Source organism: Urocitellus parryii, chromosome 9 (assembly GCF_045843805.1).
Source record: "Urocitellus parryii isolate mUroPar1 chromosome 9, mUroPar1.hap1, whole genome shotgun sequence".
Classification (NCBI taxonomy): domain Eukaryota; kingdom Metazoa; phylum Chordata; class Mammalia; order Rodentia; family Sciuridae; genus Urocitellus; species Urocitellus parryii.
The window spans coordinates 41,532,804-41,544,804 of record NC_135539.1 but is presented as its reverse complement, the minus strand read 5'-3'; the positions used below and the strand labels follow the sequence as shown (position 1 = coordinate 41,544,804).

General features: G+C 35.2%; 1 pseudogene; it reads right to left on the bottom strand.

Annotated features, from left to right (window-relative positions):
- LOC113196552 (ruvB-like 1) overlaps window positions 1-11,629 on the bottom strand; it is a 145,334-nt pseudogene extending 133,705 nt beyond the window's left edge.
- Window positions 11,630-12,001: the final 372 nt, after the last annotated feature.

Sequence of the window (12,001 nt, the reverse complement as noted above, 5' to 3'; positions counted from 1 at the left end):
GGTACATTCTAATAGGATTGTGGACACTGAGTGCTATTTGTTTCTTGAGTGCCATAGGTGCTCTCTGCTCCCCAAACCATCACCACTAATATATCAAAGTTCAAGTATCTTTCACCTGCAAATGATCTTACAGACTATGCCAGTTGTTTTGTGGCAGATCAGATCCAGGAAGCAAGGGTTGGGTCTCTAGCAGTTGAAATACATGAGGCACAGTAGGCATAGTAGTCATTCTTATGCAGAGGTGACCATAGCCTCCTTCATCATTCTATAGGATATATATATATATATATATATATATAAAGGCCAATTTCAAAAAAAATTATATAGTGAATACATGCTGAAGAATAAATATTTATGACCTTGAATACATTAAATCAGGGTGTTTATTCCTGCTGGAAGCATCAGCAAGACAGCATATATTTAGCCATCATTGGTCTGCCCAACTATCCACATTTTTAGGATCCCTCATCATAAAACCCAAACATCTGAAGTCTTCTGTAATAATCCCTTAGCAAGAAGGCCAGCGCTCTGCATCTCCAGTAAAAAACAATGTATGCTGCAAAGTCATGTGACCAGAACTCAAGACCCCTGCCTAGGATTACTAAAAGCCACCTCCAGGTGGTACCCAGACAAGCTCATCTTTCAAGCAAATGATCATTTGTCAGTTGCTGTGTGGCTGCAACTTCAGAAAGCATATGTGCTAAAGCCATACTAATTTTTTTAGCCTCCTTTTTAATTGTATTTCCACAATCTTCTGTTCTCTTTCTTTGTGGAGCCAACCATTCTTTCAATATTTTTATAGGATTTCTGTCCTGGATCAGGAGCCCAGCACAGATAATATTTTGAAAATACTGTTTTTAGTTGTTACAATTTGTTTAAGCTCTTATTTTCTTCTCCTTTTTTTTTTTTTCATTTAAAGACAGGGTTTCACTGAGTTTCTTAGTGCTTAACATTTTTCTTAAGGTAACATTGAACCCACAGTTCTTTTGCTGATAAACCCAGCCTGATTCCCTTTTAAAATTGGGAACCATCTCACCACAAAGATGTAAACAGCTGATTTCAGCTTTACTATAAATTACTGCAAATTCTGAACTTGCTTGAAATGCCTGTCTGTGCCTTGAACTCACCCATGCTGGGCTTTTCCTGACCAGATAGCAGCCCTCTCTGAAACTTTAGTGATGCCTGACAAATATTGGCCTTCCCTGGCCAGATAATGATCCTCTCTGAGGTTCTAATGACCTTCATAAATTCTGATGCTGGGGCCAGCAAAACATAACTAGCATTTGTGTTATGCTTGTCAGGTTTTTGTTATCTGTAACCCTCACTTTGTGTAACTTTCTGGGCTATAAAGCTGGGCTGAAAGAAAGTTACAGAGCTGTCTTATTCTTGAGGTTTTTCTTGGAAGGGGCCATGTGGCTGGTCGAAATAATAAGTTTGCTTTAACTTGGTTTTAATAGGAGTCAGTGGTGTTCTTTTTGCTTCCTGGTTTAACACTGTCTCCAGTTCCTGAGCCACTTGGATTACAGGTGTGAGTCACTTTGCCTGACTTTTGTCTTTTATTTTTAATGTGAATAGTAGAAATTTTAAAATTATACTCGTGAGTCATTTTTTGGGGGGCAATATGGGGTTATTGATGTCTCAGGGAATTGCTAATGAGTTTAAAGCTCAAGCTGTTTTTCATAAGACCAGAGAATAGAAAAGTTAAATAAAAATTTAAAGTAACTATGATATCATTTCCATAAATAAAAATATATACATATTTATTCACTAATTGCTTTAACTATATATGCAGTGATAAGTGTCAATGCACTTCTGTCTGGGTTAGGTTCTAACTATTTGGAGGAAACTCTGCCTTAAAATAACTCCATCCAGAGGTACTTGATGCAATCCTCAGCCACTCAAACTAATAACAAGCAGGGTAGGGGGATTTCAGGTTTGTGAAGCACACCTGTAATATAAATTACTTGAAAAGGCATCACAGTAAAAATGTAAACTCTCTCTGAAGACATATATCTATATATTATACATAAAAAAGTGTTTATGGGGTCCTGTAGTGAGCATGCCCAAGTCTAATAAACAGTTTTTTCTTTTGAAATTCTATTTGTTGTTGTAGATGGATACAATATTATTATTATTATTATTATTATTATTATTATTATTATTTTGTTTAACCACAAAGAAAAAATAAATTATGACATTTGCAGTAAAACCAATGGTACTAGAGACCATCATGTTAAGCAAAATAAGAGTCATTTGTTTTCTTTCATATATGGAAGCTAGGTAGCAAAATATTGAAATATAAGGTGAGGATGGATTGCCTGAAAATCAAAAGGAGATGAGCGAAAAAAAAAGGACCAAGAAGTGGGAGGTGGGGAGTGCCTGGGAGTCAAATTGAAAAAAATTCTATTGTGTGTATGTGTGAATACTTTACAACAAATCTCAATATTATGTATAAATATAATACACCAATAAAATGTAGAAAAAATAAAGTACTGAAAAATGATTATGAAATATTCTTCAATAAGGTATTTTATCCAAACCAAGATTTATGTAAGTGAGATTTTTTTCCCAGAATACGTGAGATAATTTTTTAAGTCTGCAGACTGAAAAAGATAGTAAATTTGCCTCAAAGGTAATATGGGATAAGATATTAGAGGACATAACCTTTGATATTCTGAACAGAGAAAATTCATAAATCACCAAACCCAAAATCAATTTTAGGTAGAGAGTAAAGAGGCACATTCAGAGAGTTTAACTATGTTATTTACTCTACCCCTGTTATCATCTCCTAGAATTGTAGAACCATGCATCAACTTCAATAATTTATTATTTGCACATTATCATTATATTTCACCAACAATTCTTGTGGGCCACTGACTTTACCCTCACATTTGTGTGTGTGTGTGTGTGTGTGTGTGTGTGTGTGTATCCATCTCTCTCTCTCTCTCTCTCTCTATATATATATATATATATATATATATATATAATATATATATATATATATATATATATATATATATATATATATTTCTTTGTGTATGTGCAGGTGTTCTTCCCACATTTTTATAATTTTGTTCTGAAAATTTTTGTGATATTATTTCCCTTAAATTCACTTTTTTCACTTGAAGTCAGTGTCTAAATGCTCCATTTCATGTGGTTGAAAAAGATGAGGAAATTGCAAGCCCCACCTGATTTGACTAATTAAACATTAAATATTAAAACAAAAAAATATTTTGTTGTTGTTGTTATTGTTTTTTCATGTTGTGCTGGGTGTCCAAACAGTACCTCACACATACTAGGAAAGCACACTACCACTTAACCACAACCCCAGGCCCCACAGTTCTTCACTTAATCTTTCTTTTTGTGTGTCTGTGGTGCAGAGAATTGAATTCCTGGCTTTATATAAGCAAAGCAAGCACTCCACTGACTAAGCTATATCCCCATCCCTCATCCTTAATCTTTCAACAATGAAAATGGGGCAATGCTTGAAGCCTTATATAATTAGTCTCTTTGGTGAGAACTGTCCAATCATCACACAGCCACTGATAAGGGGGCGAGATTCCACAATCTTCTGTTCTCTTTCTGTCTGGAGCCCACCATTCTTTCAATATTTTTGTAGGCTTTCTATCCTGGATCAGGAGCCCCGTTTCTTTACTACACAGAACCTGAAAACAAATCACAGGGAAAACGTTGAGAATCCTGAGAGTCAGGAAATGGTAAGTGTTTGTTACCCTGGGTCTGGGTAGAAAGGCTGTTTGAAGCTGGTAGAAGTGGCAATGGCAGAAACTGGAAATTGTGGCTAGGATCTCCTCATGGTTCTCTCCAGATTCTGGGGCCAGAGGGACTCTCAGTGATAGCTCAGGGTTTACCCACCTCTGACTAGTCTTGTGAAGCTTAGATAAGCAGTTAAAACCTGAGAATTTTGTTCCATCATTGTGTGGAGTTTCAGCTTCTTTCTTAAGCCCTTTGGGGGCATCCATGTGCCACAAGTCCAGCATGTCCTTAAATTATTATCTCAGTGGTGAAGCCTGGGATAATTATAATAAGAGAACCCAAACTCCATTTGTTGTATTCATGCATGAGAGAGACTGTGGATTTTAGGGCTTGTTAACATGAGTTTTTGTTTTGTTTTGATTTGTGTTTTGTTTTCTTTTTGGTATCAGAAATGCAACCCAGAGGTGTTCATCCACTGATTCACATCCCCAGCCCTTTTTTATATTTTTGTTTAAATACAGGGTCCCTTTGAGTTTCTTAGGTCCTCACTAAATGGCTGATTCTGGCTTTTAACTCATGTTCCTCATGACTCCAGAGCTTTTTAAATGAAAGGAAAGCTTTATCTTAAATCCAAAACTGTTGGGGTGCAGCAGAGTGTCGGAGGGAGAGACCACACAAGAGACTCACTTCATGCAATCGCAGGGGGGAAATTTATTGGGGATCCGTTCCAGCATGCTGGGACTCTGTGCCCACTCAAGAAGGGAGAGTGGCTCCAGAGCCCAGAGCAGAGGTCAAGTGGAGCTTAAGTACACTTTTTGGAGAGGGTGGGGGGCTTTGCATACATCAGAACAAATCATCATGAGGCACGGGAAAATTGAACAACATCTCTGAGTCATGATTAGTACATACATTGGCAGGAACAATCTGGGCAGGGGTGATTGGTGCTCCTAAGTGGGGTACACATTCAAACTGATTGGTTCTGGGGCCTAGATGCTTATGTGCCATGTTACCTAGAGCCCTTAGCTATTAAACAACCAGGGAATCAATGGAGATATTTACTAGGCAGTTCCCGCATTGTCCTAACAACTTTACAGAGATTACAGGTTCCAGGGATAGTAGAAGAATTTTCACAATACCTAGTCTTTACTTTTTAGCCCAGGCCTTGCCATTTAGAAGCTTTACAATGCCCAGTCTTTTACACTTTAACTCAAGCCTTTGCAGCTTAGAATCAGCTTAGAAATTTTACCTTTACAAAAAAAAATTTGAAATCCAGAACTTCAGCTTTGGTCTTCATACATCTGAAGACAAACCCCTAGTTTTCCACTTCTTTGTTCACATATCTCTTTGTAATGTTTTGCTCTGTTAACAGTGAATAAGTATAAAATAGAGTGGATAGTAAAATGACCATGTAATAAGGATAATATGCCTCATTCACCCACACTTGGAGGCTAACTGGAAGATATGTTAATGAACACCATTAAGGCGTATTTCAAATGTAAAAATCCTTGAAACCCACTTGGGGGAACACCTCCAACAAAGTCCTTTGTTCCAGGGGTGATTCCTGATGGAAGTTGCAGAAAGGAGTATGGGTCACAGAAAGAAAGAAAGTGAACCCATATGATAGTCAGGATGCCTTTTCTGAAGCCTATTTTAAATAAATGTTGCTAAATGTTCTGCCCAAAACCATCTGTATACTTCTAAGATGGCACACCAAAATGAGTTTTTCTTGTATCATTCCCCTTCTCACATGGTGGTCAGAAACTTATGTGACTTCATTTTTTGAGAAACCAGGTTCTACCTCAATGGCCGTCAAGAGGGAGGGGGTGTGACCCTTGTCTTTGGAAAAACTCACAGAGTGCTCCTAGGCACATATCTACCCTGCTGAGTGTCTCACTGGAGACATCTGCAGTGCCAGGTGTTCCTGACTCCATTACTAGGTGAGGACTCAAAGCAACCCCCTAACAACCACCAAACATCATGAGACAGGGAAAATATCTGAAATTCCAGGTGACCCTTCCAGTAGTTTCAGTGATTAATAACATGCTTAGGCCACCCTGCAGTTCAGCATGTAACCTCTTGCAACCCCCCTCACAGCCTAAACCAATCAGTTCAAATATATCCACCACTTTACCTAACCAATCACACTTACCAAACTTGTTTCCACCAGTGAATGTGCTAATCAATATTAAGAGTTGTTGCTTGATTTTCCTGCAGTATGAAATAATTTGCTGTGTGATGTTGTGATGCATAGAGTATTCCCCCCAAACCTATAAATCCTCTGAACTAAGGGTCAGAACTCACTCCACGGGACCACTGCATTGGAAATGGTTGTGAGTCCGGGCTGTAGCTTGCAATAAAGACTCTTCTGTGATTTGGATCCGGGAGGTCTTTTGGGGTCTCAAGAATCTGGCATTACATAAGAAGTTCTATTTCTTCTTGCTTAAATAAATAAATTTTATTCTTTAAAATTTGTGAGACAAGCATCCAGATGCAATTGGCAAAGTGAGAAATTTTACTTCATCTCAAAACTCCACTTTCAACATAATCAATTATTACTTTCCTATGTCTCATTTTGAATTAATGCATTTTTTGTAATGTTTTTCTTCAAGAACTGGGGGCATTTTTTTCTTCTTCTTTTTCTCTTCTTTCTTTCTTTCTTTCTTTCTGTTCTTTTTATTTTTTGTAATGGGGATTAAAATCAGGGGCACTCAACTATTGAGCCATATCCTCAGCCCTATTTTGTAATTTATTTAGAGACAGTGTCTCACTGAGTTGCATAGACCTCACTTTTTGTTAAGATTGGCTTTGAACTTGACAATCCTCATTTCTCAGCCTTCCGAGCTGCTGGAACTACAGGCATGTTCCACCACACGTGGCCTAAGCTGGAGGGGATTTTTAAAAGATTTGATTAATCATGCTGAGCTTTTCACATCAGAATAAACGCAGAATGAAGTTATGTGACATAAGACAGAATGAATCTCTTCTAAATAAGTATACTTTATGTATCCTATTTAAGAAATTTTAAAGACTACAATGGGTCCTCAATTGAGGTTTTTTTTTTCTTTTTTTTAATATGTTAAACCATTTTATTAAAATGAACAATAGAAATATTTGGAACATTTCAGTAATTATTTTGTCCTGGTATGGCAGGAAAATAAAAGTGGACTGACTTGAATTTAAATTTAATGCAAGTTCAATCTCTCTCTCTCTCTCTCTCTCTCTCTCTCTCTCTCTCTCTCTCTCTCTCTCTCTCTCTTCTCGGTACTGTGTATTGAACCAAGATCCTTATGTTTAGGGGGCAAGCACTCTAGCAGCTGAGCTATATCCCCTGCCTAATTTTTTTTGGGGGGGAGAGGAAACCAGGGATGTCAGGGAAACTGTATAACTGAACCACATCCCCACCCATATATTAAATTTAATTTAGAAACAGGGTTTCACTGAGTTGCTTAGCACTTCACCATTGCTGAGACTGGCTTCAGACTCATAATCCTCATATATCAGCCTCTAAAGCAGCTGATACTACAGGTGTGCACCATCCTTCCCTAGCCAACTTCAACCTCAAGGGCTAATGTACACAGGGAATTAGGTCAAAGTCCATGTCAATAACTTGGTAATTTTATAATTGTTGATAGAAATTTATTTTATTTACTTATATGTGGTACTGAGAATTGAACCCAGTGACTCCCATGTGTTAGACAAGTGAGCTATGTCTCAACCACAGCCACAGCTCCATGGTACCTTTTTTCGGGGGGGGGGGAGTACTGGGAATTGAATTTAGGAACAATTGACTACTGACACACATCCCCAGGCTTATTTTTTACTTTATTTAGAAACAGGGTCTCATTGAGTTGTTTAGCACCACACTTTTTCCTGAGGCTTGCTTTGAACTTGTGGTCCTTCTTCCTCAAACTTTCCAGCAACTAGGATTACAGACCTGCACCACCACACCAAACTTCTGGTACTTTTTTTTTGAGAAGGAGAGATAGAGAGAGAGAGTGGGAGGGAATTTTTAAATATTTATTTTATAGTGGTTTTTTTTTTTTTTTTTTTTTTTTTTTTTTTTTTTTTTTTTTTTTTTTTTTTTTTTTTTTTTTTCCGGCAGACACAACATCTTTATTTGTACGTGGTGCTGAGGATCAAACCCAGGGCTTCGTGCATGCCAGGCCAGCGCACTACTGCTTGAGCCACATCCCCAGCCCCTCTGGTACTTTTTAATATCAGTTTTACACAGACTTTAACCAGTAGCATTAGCTCTTTTCTAATATTTGTTTGGATTGAATTTTTAACCCAGAAATCAGTGAAACATAGAATATATTTTTATTTCCAACACTGGTTTCAGTTATAAAGTGTCTGAATTAAGATTACCCATTGAAGAATTTACTGTGTCTTGTGTTTTCATTCTAACCTTTCATATGTACCTAGTTCTGAATTTTAGAACAGTCTGACACAAGGTACCTATATATACTAAAATATTTTACCCACTGAAGTATTTACTGTGTGTTGTGTTCTCATTCTAACCTCTTATATGTACCTAGTTCTGAGTTGAAGAACAGTCTGACACAAGGTACCCATAGATAACAAAATATCTTGGAGTATTTAGAAAACACCAGTATCTAAGTCTTGCTTCTTGGGACAAGTTTGAATTTTAAATGTGTAGCCTCTCAAGAAATTAGTTGGATGCTTTGCAGCTGGAAGGCATTTTCTGATATACATCATTTATTTCATTTTATTAGATACTGTGAATAAAGATACAATACGTACAAGTATGTACAAACTTGTCCTGCTACACCAAATTATCACTAGTGAATTATCTAGCATTTTTGAGCTTTTAAAGAACCTTAGCACTTTTGTAAAAAAAATATATTTTTTAAATTTATATTGTCTCTAACATTTTTACATATTTATATACCAAAGAATCCCTATTATTTTTCAGATTTTTTTTTTTTTTGGTTTAGTGCTGAGTATTAAACCTAGGGGTGCTTTCTACTGAGCCACATTCACAGTCCTTTTTATGTTAAATTGTGAGGCAGGCTTTTATGTTACATTTTGAGACAGGCTCTCACTAAGTTGCTTGGAGCCTTGCTAAGTTGATGAGGCTGTCTTTGAACTCACAATTCTCCTGCCTCATTTTTCTGAGCTTTTAGGATTTCAGGCATATGCCACCACACATAACAATTTTAGATTGTTATCATAGCCATTCCAACAGTATTGCCCAGGCTGCAGAAAATCTATTTGATTGATGCATTAAATCCCTGAGGCAAGTTTATCTGCAGTAGCTGGTATAGGGATGTTGTGTAAAGATATCCCAGGAATAAAAATGTATCTTTTGTTTCTAACCCCTTTTATGAATGACTATTTAGAATGAGAGTCAATAACCATCCTGGTAAAAAAATGTAAATTTATTTGTTTGCAATTGAGATTGGCACATGCTCAGTCACCTGTGCATCCAAAGCTTGGAACTTCAGAACATAATAACTTCAACAAAATTTGTTAAACTTAAGACACTCAGTGCACAAACAAATTTATTTAGGAGTAATTGGTAGTTATGGAGTTATTACTATGGTTAACAGTGTTGAGAAAGAGCTCTTGAAGTGCTAAAATCTCAATCAGGCTATTGGTAATTTATGTATTTTACACTATTACATGCATAATACAACACTGCCAGCAACAGCAGTTTAGAAAATACGCTGATAAATGTCTTCAGATAAACTTACACATTTGATGTTTGATTATTTCTCTCCATTGATTTCAGCTCATGTAATAGTTGGAAATACATTCATGATATCTAGAAAATCTCCACATTTTTTGTGACTTAGATACCTGTGTATAAATTTACCCATATTTCTTTTTACTGAAGGTAATTCTGGTCACTGGGGACTTGTTCCCACATGTGGTCTTTTGCTCAACATAGAACTAATGCCCAGTGAAACCCAGCTTTTCTTGCTTATTGAAGGTAGATATTTTCCAAATTTTTCAATATATCTTAGTCTTTCTACTAATTTATGTCTTTGAAAAGAGATACTCATAACATGAATAGCTTTTTATTACATGGACATATAGATGGAAGGAGGATCCATACATTTAATATTCTGCTTATTTTCAACATCATTCCCCCTTAACATCTGCCCTTTTTTGTGTTGCTAAGGTTGGAACCCCGTACCCTGCACATCATGCACACATGCTTTACCATTTATCTGTGCCATCAGTCCCAAATTCTAACTTCAGATTGGTCAGTTTCAGCATCCATGTCTAAGATTAATTTTTATACAGTTGAATTTAGTTAGACCTTTCTGTTGCTCTTAACAATACCAAAAGTGAAAATAAATATGGATTCAGATTTTGTTCATGTTATGATTCTTTGGTCTGTATTATTGTAATATAGTTTACAATATACATTAGTGTCACATAAAAATCACTACTTTATTGGTTCTTCTAAAATTAAAGGTTTGGGAGTATTTTGCATACTTTATTTCCCAGATAAATTTTAGTAAAATATATATATATATATATATATATATATATATATATATATATATATATATTTTCTCTTATTAAAACAAAATTGTCCTAAAAGTTTTATGGGAAAATATATTTAAATTTAATAAAAAAATGCTGTCTTTGCAATGATGAGGTTTATTTACACACATGGAATTTATTTACACAAATGAGTATTTTATGTGTTTCTAAACATTTCTATTTTTTAATAAGTTCTACATAATTCTATTAAAAACCTCTGTACATATGATATGTTACAAAGATATCACTTTTATATAATATTTATGTGATATTTTGTTTAAATAAAATGTAATAAAACCAAATATGTTTCTAGGCTCTAAAATTCATTTTTTTTCAAAGTTTAGTATTTCTTTATTCTTGAACATACCTCCTCTATCATCCCTCTCCCCATATTTCAACTGTATGAAGTAATATAGCAGCAGCCCTGTGCTATCATGTAACTATTCCTATAATGTCTCACTATGATACTTATTGAAGAGCATCATGAATAACAGTTGTTTACAACTCCATCTTTAGTTCATGAAGATTTATTTCACGTCCTCCTAAATACTATGTAATTTTTTTGTATCTTATGTTATTTTTTAATTTAACCAATTTGTTATTTTTTTTATTTTTGAACATTTCTTTTTATATAAAGTCATAATTCAAGTCCCTACCTGCTTTTCTCTTGGTGTGTCATTCACTTCCTTTTTAATAAAAGGTCTAGTTCTCTCCCTCTCACTTCTCTTTGTACCTTTCAATGGTATAATTTATGAATAAAATTTTTATCATAATGTTGCCCATTTTATGAATTTTTAACATTTTTGTAATTTTTTTGAGAAGAAATAACACCTTTTTGTGATAATTAGGATTGAATTCAAGGGTGCCATTTCACTGAATTACATTCCTAGCAATTTTTTTTTTTTAATTTAATGTTGAGAGGAGATGTTAGTAAGTTGCCCAAGCTGGCCTTAAAATTTGAATCATAATGCCTTATCTTCCCAAATAGATGGTATTAAAGGCATGTATTATGATATTAACACTATATATCTCCATTTTTATTTTGGTGAGCCACATCTCAGCCCATGTACCCAGCTTTTAATACTCTCTTTGAAGTAATCAGTCATGACTTTTAAAATTTAAATTACATTTATATCACTTCTCCTAGTACAGTAATGTATTACTAACTAAAATTATTTTGAGTACATTTAAAACTAATTTAATGAATGACTGCAGGGTTTTTTTTCTCTTACTTTTTAATTTTTTGTTTGTTTTTTTGATTATTTTCCAGAGATTATTTTTTCACCTCTTTAGGGCTTGATGAAGAGTAGTCGTCGTCGTGGTCGTCGTCGTCTTCTTCTTCTTCTTCTTCTTCTTCTTTTTCAGAATAATTATGTCTCCTATTATCAAATGGGTCCATGTTAAGTCTGTTGAGAATAATAATTCTAAAAATTTCATTCAATCCTCACATTTCCAAGGCTATTGAAGGCAGGGAAAGAACAATATTAATACCAAGAAACCATTACCAGTAGAAGCACAGTACCATCGTCTCATGGGAAGTATAATATAGATGTTTCAGTGGTAAGATGGTGTGAGAACCACCACCATAGGTTTTGGAGATCCTATAAAACACCATGAATGGCTTTAAATTTTACTCTTCTTCAAAATAAAATTTCTACTACTTGCTTGAAAAATAAAGCCCTAAGTATGAGAAAGGTGAGTAAGACTTTAGTTCTCTGGGGGTGCTGAGGTTGATATTCAATTTTAGTGTATAAATAGTCTAATCAGGAGG